General features: G+C 46.0%; 1 protein-coding gene across 1 annotated transcript in view; it reads right to left on the bottom strand.

Moving 5' to 3' along the window:
• KIF3B (kinesin family member 3B) overlaps nt 1-1,802 on the bottom strand; it is a 57,096-nt gene extending 55,294 nt beyond the window's left edge. The window contains exon 1 of the mRNA XM_055104469.1: nt 1,579-1,802. The gene's annotated coding sequence lies outside the window, so the exon portion shown is untranslated. The remainder of the gene's footprint in view (nt 1-1,578) is intronic.
• Nucleotides 1,803-13,912: the final 12,110 nt, after the last annotated feature.

Here is a 13,912-nt window from a genome sequence, read left to right as displayed (position 1 = left end):
CTGTTGCAAAATCAGAGGCAACAGTGAATGGGGGATAAAATACAGGATTTACCTAGAAACACATCCACTTCCATCACTTAATAGATACAAGATTCTTAGGCAATGACTGGGTGTGGTGGCTCACGCATGTAATCCCAGCACTTTGGGAGGCCGAGGCAGGTATATCACTTGAGGCCAGGAGTTCGAGACCAGCCAGGCCAACATGGTGAAACCTTGTCTCTACTAAAACTACAAAAATTAGTGGACGAGGTGGTGAACACCTGTAGTCCCAGCTACTCGGGAGGCTGAGGCAGGAGAATCGCTTGAACACACAAGGCGGAGGTTGCAGTGAGCTGAGATCGCGCCACTGCACTCCAGCCTGGGCAACAGACTAAGACTCTGTCTCAAAAAAAAAAAAAAAAAAAAAAAAAAAAAAAAAAAGGATTCTTAAGCAGGTCCTTCCCTTTACTTTTCTGAACCTCAGTTTCCTCATCGGCAAAATGAGGATGACATCACCAGGCACCTGGCAAAGTCTACGTAAAGATTAAATGAAATAATATGCCTGGTAAAGTGCTTCTTAATCATATGCTTGTAAATAGTTATTACTGCTTTAAGCACTTCCCAAAGGCCACAAAGATGCCTTTTTTCTTCTGGAAGGGTCAACGAAGCCCAGGTAGAAAATGAGACCATGACCCCAGCTATCTACAAGGGGTTGACCTCAAAGAGTTTCCCAGGACTACTTGTAGAAGTACCTCCCTTGCTCTGAGCAGAATGGAGAAGTAAAACCGGGGTTGGGGGTTGGCATTGCAGTAGGACTACCCATATGAGCTGGCACTCTACACACCTACACCTTACCTGTCCCAAAGTCATCTCCTCCTGGAAGTCTTGCCCTCCTACCCTGGACGCCTCATAATAGCTGGTTGAGCACTTACTATGTGCCAAGCTACTTGACATACCCAGTCTCACTGATTTCCACAGTAGTCTATTACCTCATTTCACAGATAAGGAAAAGAAGACTCAGAGAAATTAACTTGCCCAGGGCCACACAGTTACTAAGTGGAAATGCCACGTCTCTAACTCACTCAGACTTCAAACTGCCCTCTTGGTCTCCCATGCTAGGGTGCCCTAAGAATTCTCCCTCTCCCCATTTAGGGCACTTTCACATACACTTCTCATTACCTTAACCACTCTGAGCAGCAAGTGTTAGGACCCCATTGAATAAACAGGTCAACTAAGGCCAGGGAGGTGAAAAGACTTGCCCAAGGTCACACAGCAAGCCCAGCACAGCGCCGAGGTTCGGACCCCAGGCTCTCGCTTCCCCGCCCTCCTCCCAAACTGGGGCCCTGACCACCGCCCCAGGGCCCCCAGGTGGGCTGCGACCCAAGGTGGCCGTGTCTGGGGGTCGGGCCGCGATCATGCCAGGGGAAGGAGGGGCAAGGCCGTCCGGACTACCAAAGGATGCCTAGGAGGCAGGGCAGAGGATGCTCCGGCTCGCGGGACAGCAAAGCCAGGCAGAGGCGCGGGCGCAGGTCGCAGGGAAAACCCCAGGCGGCCACAGGATTAGCCCTGCTCGGTGGGCGCCCGGCCCCTCCGACTCACCTGCGGCCCGAGCCGAAAGCGGGCGGCGACGGCGGCGGCGGCGGCGGCGGCGGCGGCGGGGGCGGCGAACCCCTGGCTCAGCCATTCCCCGCTGCCCCGGATGGGGAGAGACAGTGGCCGCTCACTTCCTTAGCAACCTGGCTCGGCGACCCACTTCCTTAGCAACCGGTGTCAATTTCAATAACTTTATTAGGACACGAGCAGAGGACAGGGAAAGCCGGCTGGAGGGGTCTGGGCGGGGCTCAGGTCGGTGCTGGTGTTTAGCGGGGGCCCAACACACCTCGGTCTCCTCACCCACCTAAGCGGGGAGAGTGGCGCACAACGTGGCCTGACTCCATCCTCTGGTATCTCGTGCCTCAGTTTCCCATCTGTAAATGGAACACACGCGATTTCAGCCGCCGTTCAACCTTTCTAAAAGCTTTCACATCCATTATCTGACTGGTGTCTCAAACTGCTACTGAGGTAACTCCCATTTAGGGTGCCCCCAGTGACTCAATACGAACACCTATAGGCACCCTTGTTGTAGCTTTCCTGTCCTTCACCCAATCCAGTCAGTCACAACCGCCCCAGGCAAGGCCAGGCCACGCTCATCTCTAGCCTGCCTGAAATATCTGGTCTGTTTCCATTCTTTTGTCCAGCTCTGTCCGAACAATCCATTTTCCATAAGGTGGCCAGAGTAATTATTTAAAACAGATCATGCGGCCAGGTGCGGTGGCTCCCGCCTGTAATCCCAGCACTTTGGGAGGCTGAGGCAGGTGAATCACCTGAGGTCAGGAGTTCGAGACCAGCCTGGCCAACATGGCGAAACCCCGTCTCTAATAAACATACAAAAAATTAGCCGGGCGTGGTGGCGCATGCCTGTAGTCCCAGCTACTCGGGAGGCTGAGGCAGGAGAATCGCTTGAACCCGGGAGGCAGAGGTTGCAGTGAGAGAGATGGCACCACTGCACTCCAGCCTGGGCGACAACAGCGAAACTCCGTCTCAAATATAAAGATTAAAATAAATAAATAAATAAATAAATAAATAAATAAATAAATAAATAAAACAGATCATGCCACTTTCTGATTAATATTCGATTTAATGGAGTCTCATTGCTCTTAGAATCAAATATGAAGTCCTTATTACTTCCTGCAAAATCCGTTAAAACTCTATTCCAACCACACTGGCCTAGAAGGGCAGGTTCCAACCCCCATGGAACTTACACCTGCTGTTCCCCACTAAATAGAAACTGCATAAGAGCAGTCTTTTATTTGTTCACTCTTGTATCCACCATGCCTGGAACCAAGCTTAGTCAATAGTAGTTGCTCAACAAATATGTGTTGCTCCTTGAATAAATGAATACCTGAGATGGTCTTCTTCATCTGCCCACAACTACTTTTTGCCTGTTGTGGCAGATATTGCTACTTCCTCTCAAAAACGTTATTTCTTCCTGCTCCTGGACCCACAACTAGACAGTATTTCCCAGCCTTCCTTACAGTTCAGACCAAGTTCTGGCCAATTAAATGTGATGTGTGCTATTCTCAGGCCTGGCCCATTAAAACTCCCACATAATTTGATTTACACTTTCTCTACAGTGAAGAAGTTTATTTTCAAATAAAATAATAAAAAAGAGACTGCACCCAGCCTCTTTTGGTATTTCCTGAAGCTAATAATTGCCTCATTTTTTCCCCACTTTCATTAGCTTTCTTTGCAGATATTGTTAATTTTTTCCTATGTGGTTAATAAATTAGACAAAATGATCAGCAGTGATTTTTCCAGATGTGTAACATAACAATTCGGCTAGGCATGGTGTCTCATGCCCGTAATCCCAGCACTTTGGGAGGCTGAGGCAGGCAGATCACCCTGAGGTCAGGAGTTCAAGGCCAGCCTGGCCAACATGGAGAAACCACGTCTCTACTAAAAATACAAAAATCAGCCAGGAGTGGTGGCAGGCACCTGTAATCCCCACTACTTTGGAGGCTGAGGCAGGAGAATTGCTTGAACCTAGGAGGTGGAGGTTGCAGTGACCCGAAATAACCCTATTGCACTCTAGCTTGGGTGACAAGAGCAAAACTCCATCTCACAAAAACAACAACAACTTAAAAAAAAAAAAAAAGTTCATGAGTTCTCTTTTGTTTTTTTCTCCTGAAGGCTTCAGCTCTGATCTGGACCAGTGTTCTCCAGGCCTACTGCACAGCTGTCATACTGAACTTTCCTACATCCTACACCTGGTTGGGGTTCCCTGTGCCCTGGACCTTGTGTCTCAAACTTCTGGATTGTGGATTTACTCTGTCATCTCTGTGCAGCACATCTTTCTGTAGATTCCTGAGAAAGGTTGCAAAGAAGCAAATATATTTAGTCCTTGTATGTCTAAGTATGCATTTATACTGTTTTCACACTTGATTAATAGTTTAGCAGGGTATAGAAATCTAGGCTGAAGTCCAGGCGCCATGTCTTATGCCTGTAATCCCAGCACTTTGGGAGGTCGAGGCAGGCAGATCACCTGAGGTCAAGTGTTTGAGACCAGCCTGGCCAACATGCTGAAACCTTGTCTCTACTAAAAATACAAAAAAAAAATTAGCTGGGCATGGTGGCACATGCCTGTTGTCCCAGCTACTCAGGGAGGCTGAGGCAGGATAATCACTTGAACCCAGGAGACAGAGGTTGCAGTAAGCCAAGATTGCACCACTGCACTCCAGCCTGAGCGACAGAGGGAGCCTCCATCTCAAAAAAAAAAAGAAATCTAGGCTGAAAATTATTTCTCTCAGAATTTTTAAAACATTGCATTATTGTTTCTAGTATCCAGATTTAAGACATCTAATGCCATTCTTAAACCTGTTGCTTTATATGTGTCTTGTTCTTTTTTTATTTTTAATCTTTGAAAACTTTTAGGCTATCATCTTTATCCATAATGTTGTATTTGATGATGACTCCCCTCAGTGAGGCTTTTCCTCACTTGTGTTAGCTGGGCCTTTTCAATCTGGAGACTTATATCCCTCTAATCTAGGAAATTTTCTTGTATTATTTTTTCGATAATTTTCTCCCCTCCTATTTTTTTTTCCCCCCTGAAACAGTGTTTTGCTATGTTGCACAGGCTGGAATGCAGTGGCATGATCATGGCTCACTGCAGCTTCAGGTGATCCTGCCACCTCAGCCTCCCGAGTAGCTGGGACTACAAGTGCATACCACCACGCCTGAGTAATTTTTCTATTTTTTGTAGAAATGGGGTCTCACTGTGTTGCCCAGCTGGTCTCAAACTCCTGGGCTCAAGCAATCCCCCTGCCTCGGCCTCCCAAACTGTTGGGACTACAGGAATGAGACACCAGACTTGGCTCTCCCCTCCATTTTTTTCTCTTTCTGGAATTTCTCTTAGTCGGAAGTTATACTTTCCAAACTGAGTTTCTAATTTTCTCTGTTTTTCTCTTATTGTCCCTCTTTTTGGCTCTTTTGTTCTACTCTGTGGGAGATTTCCATCCATATCTTTATTTTTAGTGTCTATCTCTTCTATGGAAGAATCTGGGCTCACCTTTTAGTCATCAAATCAATATTCCCTGCAGACATTTGGGTCATAACTTCCTCCCCCTGTTAAGTCAGTTACTACTTCCCCTCTGTCTCTGTTTTCTAAAAACTTGCTGAAATCCCTGGGCCACTAATGTCTCCTTTTCATTCCTATTAATGTTCTGGGTTAATATATTTTTTATTCCTTATTGCCATATAGATGGGGTTCGAGGGAGAAAAAAATAAATACGCATCATCAATCCACTATGTTTAACTGGATGTCTTTACTGCTATTTAACAACAATGTATTGTGTTCTTCAAAACAGCTAGAAGACCTGAAATGTACCCAACACATAGAAATGGTAAATACTTGGGTGATAGATAACCTAAATACCCTGACTTTATCATTACACATTCTATGCATGTAACAAAATTGCACATGTACCCCATAAATATGTACAAAAACTATTTAAAAATTTTTTTAAACAGGTAGGTAAAAGGTATGAACAGATAGTTCAGAGAAAAGGAATAGAAAATATTGCTTTTAAACATAGGAAAAGGAAAGATACTTATGCTTACTCATATTAAAGAAATGAAAATTAAAACAACTTTTTTTTTTTTTTGAGACAGAGTCTTGCTCTGTTGCCCAGGCTGGAGTGCTGTGGCGCAATCTCAGCTCACTGCAACCTCTACCTCCCGGGTTTAAGTGATTCTCATGCCTTAGCCTCCTGAGTAGCTGGGATTACAGACATGTGCCACCATGCCTGGCTCATTTTTGTATTTTTCAGTAGAGGCAGGGTTTCGCCATGTTGACCAGGCTGGTCTCGAATTCCTGACCTCAAGTGATCCACCTGCCTCAGCCTCCCAAAGTGCTGGGATTGCAGGCATGACCCACTCACTGCACCTGGCCGAAAAAAGAACTTTGGTAAGGCATTGTTGATGATGGTCTGGTCTTGATTCTGTCCTTAGCAAGCTGAATAAAGCTGTGTATTGGAATGGGATTAGTAGTAGTAGCTGTACAGTGTAGGGTGACTAACTTGTTCTAGTTTGCACAGGTCTGTCCCTGTTTTAGCACCAAAAGTTCCATGTCCCAAGAAACTCCTTAGTCCAGGCAAACTAGGATGAGTGGTCACCCTAGTATGATGGGGTAACTTCTATATTACCAAGTATGTTTCCACTCCTGGCATTTCCTTTCCATACTGTGTCCTCTTTTCCATCTAACCTGGACTGTGAGGTATTTATTGCTCAGAAAAGAGTTATTTCAGTAGAAAAATAGAGAAAGGACTTTCTGAGCCCCAGAATCTTGGGGAGGAGACTCAGGGAATGAAAGAAGTTTTGAAAAGTCAGAGTAGGGCTTCCAAACCTCTCAATTCTGGAGATTTGCTCAGTTCAATGAAGGGGAGAGATGGTGAGGATGCAAAAAGAGGAAGGAGGCCAGTGGGGCTGGAAAAAAAGGGTCCTGGAGAGATCACATGGACCAGAGCAGAGATCCTCCTTCCTACCTCCCCAAGAGCAAACTCTAGCCTAGAAATGATCTAATTCCAGCGAGCACCATTGTGTCAGTTTATCATAATAATAGATATCATAAATAATAGAAACCAATTCTGATGGTAGCAGAAAAGGAATTTATTAGCAGGGTAGTAGGAAGGCCACAAAATCACCAGGAAGTTTCTAGAAGTGGCCACTAATAAGGAAGGCGAGGCCACGTGGGACCATGTACTACTGGACTTGTATGGTGAGAACACTGGTTGCCCTGCTTTCACCATGGCTACCTGGCCATGGGCACTGTCTCAAGACCATTCTCACCTTCCCTCTCCATAAGGATTCCCCACAGTCTCGACCTCTATAACCCAAGCCTTAATTGGTTGATCCTTGATCACATGCCCATCTCCTACCTGCAGTGGAAGCTGTAAAGACAAACATCTGACCTTTTGGCTTCTATGGTAGGAAGAAGACTGCCTTCCGTTCACAAAGTAAGGAGTCCCCAGACATAGGGAGGGGGTTCTGTTGCTAAGCGGGGGGAAGAATCCCTTTATAACCAGACATCCCCTTTGCCAAGAAACTCCGTTAGCCCTCCTCCTCAACGTCAGTCAGTGAGGACCCTCCTCCCCAGTGGCAGGCATGTCGCCCAGGGACCACCCAGCTGGAATTAAGCCCACTGTGTTATAAAATTTTGCTCAGTCTCCATCTGAATTGTCCTGTGAGGACGCCCCATTTTAGTGACTAAGATAACCCAAATCCTGTATGACAGAGAAAGGCAGTAGATACCTGGCGACTGGGTGGCAGCAGGGGAGTGTGGGAAAGGGCATGCTTGCATCTATCATGGATGGGGATGAATGGAGGCCAAACCAGGAGAGAGGTAAAACATAGCCCAGACACCCATGGATGGTTTTATTATGATCTCATCCAGGAAAAATAACTTCCGCTGGACTCTCTACAAAGCTGACAAGTGGCAGATGGCCTGGCTCCCCATGCAAGGGTAAAATCACGATGTTTTCTTTCTTCTCTCACATTTGAGAGCAGCGCTGTCCAACAGATCTTTCCACCGTGGTGGACATGTTCTATATCTGTGCTGTCCAATAAGGCAGCCAACAGCCACATGTGGCTATTGAGCACTTGAAATGAGTCTAGTGCTACTGAAAAACTGAATTGTATTTATTTAATTTTAATTAATTTATGCCTAAGCAGCCACATGCAACTAGTGGTTATCATATTGGACAGTGCATCTCTGAGCTATGAAAATGACAAGCATGGACTGCGGGGTCCAGACAGTCAAAGGTTTGAATCCCAGCTCCATTCCTTATGTGTTAGCTGAGTGACCCAGTGCACATCACTTGACCTCTCTGGGACTCACATTTCTCACATGCAAAGTGGAGCTAGAAATGCAACTGCTTAGGTTTGTTGTGAGGATTAACTAAAATATGGTCTGGGGCTGGGCACAGTGGCTCACGCCTGTAATTAGGGAGGCCAAGGCCGGTGGACTGCTTAAGCTTAGACGTTTAAGATCAGCCTGGGCAACACGGCAAAACCCTGTGTCTACAAAAAATACAAAAATTAGCCGGTCATGGTGGTGCACACCTGTAGCCCCAGCTACTCAGGAGGTTGATATGGGAGGATTGCTTGAGTCCAGGAAGTTGAGGCTGCAATCAGCTGAGATCACACCACTACACTCCAGCCTGGGCAACAGAGCAAGATTCTGTCTCAAAAAAAAAAAAAAAGATGCACTTAGTACGTTCTCCATGAATGGTGGCTATCTTTCCTTTCTTTATCAGTGGAGTCATGGTGCCCTCCAGCAAAGCAATCATTGTAAATGTGAGAAGTCATGCTGGTGAGAGAGTTCAGTATTCCTGGAAATTTAATACCATTTGGGGAGGAGGGCTGAAGAGGGGTTGTATAAAAAGACTGCAAAGGGAACTATTTATTAGAATGCAAGGAGGTGACATCCCAGCGCCCCTTTCAGGAAGAAACAAGATGTAGGGCTTGGACTGAAGCCAAGCACCTGAGCTGTGCTCGATGCTTCTCACTTGGCGGAGTGCCCAGGTTCAGAATGGATGGAACTCTGGGACCTCAGGGAGGCTCTAAGGGCTGAGGATCAAGCTAATGGCTTCTAAATTCACATCTTTGATGTTTTCTGAAGAAAGCCAGACAGGAGTTGGCTGCTAATTGCTTCCTCCTCAGGCACTTAACTGGCTGTGTGACCTTGGGCAAGTGAGTTCACCCTCAGGACCTCGTTTCCCTGCCTGCTTCCCTCAGGGCTGCTGTGAGGGTTTACCCAGGGAATGGGTGTGAAATGCTTTCCCATTTGTAAGGCCCATACATAGTAATACTGAAATAAAGAAAACAATACTCTTTTTTTTTTTTTTTTTTTTGAGACACAGTCTTGCTCTGTCGCCTAGGCTGGAGTGCAGTGGCATGGTCTCGGCTCACTGCAACCTCCGTCTCCCGAGTTCAAGCGATTCTCCTGCCCCAGCCTCCCTAGTAGCTGAGATTACAGGCATGTGCCACCATGGCCAGCTAATTTTTTGTTGTCGTTGTATTTTTAGTAGAGATGGGGTTTCACCATGGTGGTCAGCCTGGTCTCGAACTCCTTGACCTCAAATGATCCACCTGCCTCGGCCTCCCAAAATGCTGGGATTGCAGGCGTGAGCCACTGTGCCTGGCCAAGAAAACAGTGATATTAAAGTCTTAGAGCCAGGAGGAGGTCATAAAATCCCTTGACAGACCAAGGTCTGTCACCCTAGGTCCCAGGACCGGGTTTTATGTTACTTATTTGTATCCTCTGTGCTTAGCACAGTGGCTGGTGCACTGCACGCAGTACACTTATTTAACAACATGTATTTGACAGGCGAGGTAATTCATGCTTGTAATCCCAGCATCCTGGGGGCCCAAGGTGGGAGGATCCCCTGACACCAGGAGTTTGAGACCAGCCTGGGCAATGTAGAGAGACTTCATCCCTAAAAATTAAAATTAAAAAATTAGCAGTCAGGCGTGGTGGTTCACGCCTATAATCCCAGCACTTTGGGAGGCCAAGGCAGGTGGATTACGAGGTCAGGAGATCAAGACCATCCCTGGCTAACACGGTGAAACCCTGTCTCTACTAAAAATACAAAAAAATTAGCCAGGTGTGGTGGTGGGTGCCTATAATCCCAGCTACTCGGGAGGCTGAGGCAGGAGAATTGCTTGAACCCGGAAGGCAGAGGTTGCAGTGCGCTGAGATCACGCCGTTGCACTCCAGCCTGGGAGACAGAGCAAGACTCTGTTTCAAAAAAAAAAAAAAAAATTAGCTGGTGGTGCATGCCTATAGTCCCAGCTATTTGGGAGGCTGAGGCAAGAGGATCCTTTGGGCCCAGGAGTTTGAGGCTGCAGTGAGCCAAGATCATGCCCCTGCACTTTAGCCTGGGTAATGGAGTGAGACCCTGTCTCAAAAACAAACAAAAAATATATATTTTCATCATTTACTTCTCAAATTAGCAGATTTTTTTTTAAAGCATCATACTTGGCTGGGCTCAGTTGTTCACACCTATAATCCCAGCACTTTGGAAGGCCAAGACAGGAGGATTGCTTGAGCCCAGGAGATTGAGAGCAGCCTGGATAACATAGTGAGTCCCCAATCTCTACAACAAAATTTAAAAATTAGCCAGGTGTGGTGGCACATGCCTGTAGTCTCAGCTACTGGGGAGGCTAAGGCAGGATGATTGCTGGAGCCCAGGAGGTCAAGGCTGAGTGAGCCATGATTGTGCCACTGCACTCCAGCCTGGGTGACAGAGTGACACCTTGGCTTAAAAAAAGAGAGAGAGAGAGAAAAAGCATCATACACAATGTTGGCAAGGAGCACTTTCATCCCATTGCTGATGGTATTGAGAAATTGCCACAAATTGTAAGAAAATAAATCATGGCCGGGTGCAGTGGCTCATGCCTGTAATCCCAGCACTTTGGGAGGCCGAGTCGGGCAGATCACGAGGTCAGGAGATCAAGACCATCTTGGCTAACACGGTGAAACCCCGTCTCTACTAAAAATACAAAAAAATTAGCTGGGCATGGTGGCGGGCGCCTGTTGCCCTAGCTACTCAGGAGGCTGAGGCAGGAGAATGGCTTGAATCCGGGAGGCGGAGCTTGCAGTGAGCCAAGATTGCGTCACTGCACTCCAGCCTGGGCAACAGAGCAAGACTCCATCTCAAAAATAAATAAATAAATAAAATAATCATGATGACTAAAAAGCATTTGAGTCAGCCCATTCCATTTCTAGGAATCAATTTTGAGAAAATAATGAGATATACTCGCAAAGATTAGGCACAAGCTTGTTCACCTCAGCTTCATTTGCAACAGGGAAATATTATGTCCGATATTAGAGGAATGGAGAGAATAAGAGATGTCAGTAAGGAGAAATATTATGCTGCCATTGAAAATAATATTTTTCAGCCAGGCGCGATGTCTCACGCCTGTAATCCCAGCACTTCGGGAGGCCAAGGCGGGTGGATCACAAGGTCAGAAGATCGAGAGCACGCCGACCAACATGGTAAAAACCCATCTCTACTAAAAATATAAAAATTAGCTGGGCATGGTGGCGCACACCTGTAGTCCCAGCTACTTGGGAGGCTGAGGCAGGAGAATCACTTAAACCCGGGAGGCAGAGGTTGCAGTGAGCCGAGATCGCACCACTGCACTCCAGCCTGGCAACAGAGTAAGACTCTGTCTAGAAAGAAAGAAAGAAAGAAAAAAAGAAAGAAAGAAAGAGAGAGAGAGAGGAAGGAAGGAAGGAAGGAAGGAAGGAAGGAAGGAAGGAAGGAAGGGAGGGAGGGAAATGATATTTTTCAACAGCATCCAATGATATGGGGAAATGCTCATGAAAATATAAGAAAGTAAAAGGATATCTATACTCATTAGGAAAAATTTTTAACTGCTCTATGGTGGTCTTCAAGAAAGTTTCTTATACAATAAACAGAATTAAAAAGGCAACACACGGAATGGGAGAAAACAGTTGCAATTCATATATTAAGGGGTTAATATCCAGGTTCTATAAGGAACTCTGGCCTGGTGCGGTGGCTCATGCCTGTAATCCCAGCACTTCGGGAAGGGGATAGATTACCTGAGCTTAGGAGTTTGAGACCAGCCTGGCCAACATGGTGAAACTCTATCTCTACTAATAATACAAAAACTAGCCAGGCATGGTGGCGCATGCCTGTAATCCCAGCTAATTGGGAGGCTGAGGCAGGAGAATCGCTTGAACCCTGGAGGCAGAGGTTGCAGTGAGCCAAGATCGTGCCCGGCAACAAGAGCAAAACTCTGTCTGCAAAAAACAAAAATAACTCCTACAACTCAACAACAAACATATAAACAACCCAATTAAAAACGGACAAAAGCTGGGTGTGGTGGCTCACACCTGTAATCCCAATACTTTTAGAAGCCAAGGCAGGAGGATGGCATGAGACCAGGAATTCAAGGCAGCCTGAGCAACGTGTTAAGACTCTGCCTCTACAAAAAAACAAGGAAAAAAAAATTAGCCTGGCATGGAGGCTGAGGTATAACAATCATTTGATCCTGAGAGGTCAAGGCTGCAGTGAGCCATGATTGCATCACTGTGCTCCAGCCTGGGTGACAGAGTAAGTCTGTCTCAAAAAAATAAAGAATAGAAAATGGGCGAAGGACTTGAATAGACATTTCTCCAAAGAAACTACAGAAATGGCAAAAAAAACGGCCAGGCGTGGTGGCTCACGCCTGTAATCCCAGCACTTTGGGAGGCCAAGGCGGGGGGATCACCTGAGGTCAGTAGTTTGAGACCAGCCTGACCAACATGGTGAAACCCTACATCTACTAAAAATACAAAATTAGCTGGTCATGGTGGCAGGCGCCTGTAATCCCAGCTACTTGGGGGGCTGAGGCAAGAGAATCACTTGAACCCAGCAGGTGGAGGTTGCTGCCAGCAGAGATCGTGCCACTGCACTCCAGCCTGGGCAACAAGAGTGAAACTCCGTCTCAAAAAAAAAGAAATGAAACACATGAAAAGATATCCAAAATCACTAATTATGGAAATGCAAATCAAACCACAATGAGCTAGCACCTCAAACCCATTAGATGATTATTATAAAAAATAAAAATAAAAAAACAGGAAATATGTGTTGGCAAGGATGGAGAAATTGGAAACCTTAGGCGCTGTTGGTGGAAATGTAAAATGGTAGAGGTGCTGAAGTGTTAGTTCATCAAAAAACTAAAAATAGATTTTTATATGATCCAGCAATTCCACTTTAAATACCCAACAGAATTGAAAGCAGGGTCTCAAAGAGATTTTTGTTTACCTATGTTCATAGCAGCATTATTCCCAATAGCCAAAAGGTAGAAGCAACCCATTGTCCCTCAACGGATAAATGGATAATAAAATGTAGTATAAACATAAAATAGAATATTGTTCAACTTCAAAAAGGAATGAGATTCTGACACATGCTACAACATGGATGAATCTTGAGGGTATTATGTTAAATAAACCAGTCACGGGCTGGGAGCGGTGGGTCATGCCTGTAATCCCAGAACTTTGGGAGGCCCAGGCAGGCAGATCACTTGAGGTCAGGAGTTCAAGACCAGCCTGGCCAACATGGTGAAATACTGTCTCTACTAAAAATACAAAAATTAGCTGGGTGTGGTGGTGTGCACCTGTAACCCCAGCTACTCGTTAGGCTGAGGCAGGAGAATCGCTTAAACCTGGGAGGCGAAGGTTGCAGTGAGCTGAGACCACGCCGTTGCACTCCAGCCTGGGTGACAGAGCAAGACTCTGTTTCAAAAAAAAAAAAAGCCAGGCGCGGTAGCTTATGCCCATAATCCCAGCACTTTGGGAGGCCCAGGCAGGTGGATCACGAGGTCAGGAGTTCGAGACCAGCCTGGCTACCATGGTGAAACCCCGTCTCTACTAAAAACACAAAAATTAGCTGGGCATGGTGGCAGGCACCTGTAATCCCAGCTACTGAGGAGGTTGAGGCAGGAGAATCGCTTGAACCCGGGAGGTGGAGGTTGCAGTGAGCCGAGATCACACCATTGCACTCCAGCCTGGGTGACAGGGAGAGACTCTGTCTCAAAAAAAAAAAAAAAAAAAAAAAAAAAAAAATATATATATATATATATATGTAAACAAATAAATAAACAAACCAGTCACAAAAGGACAAACACAGCATGATTTCACCTGTATGAAGTACTTAGAGTAGTCAAATTCGTGGAGATAGAAAATAGAGTGGTGCTGGGGAGAGAAAATGGGAAATTGTTTAATGGAGAGAGAGTTTCAGTTTTGGAAGATGAAAAGAGCTCTGAGGATTGGCTGCATAATCATGTAAACGTGCTTAACACTACTGAACTGTACACTAAAAGAGGGCTA

This window comes from Pan paniscus, chromosome 21, assembly GCF_029289425.2.
Source record: "Pan paniscus chromosome 21, NHGRI_mPanPan1-v2.0_pri, whole genome shotgun sequence".
NCBI lineage: Eukaryota > Metazoa > Chordata > Mammalia > Primates > Hominidae > Pan > Pan paniscus.
Note: the sequence above shows the minus strand (reverse complement) of the source record. Positions and strands in the feature narration are given on the sequence as shown.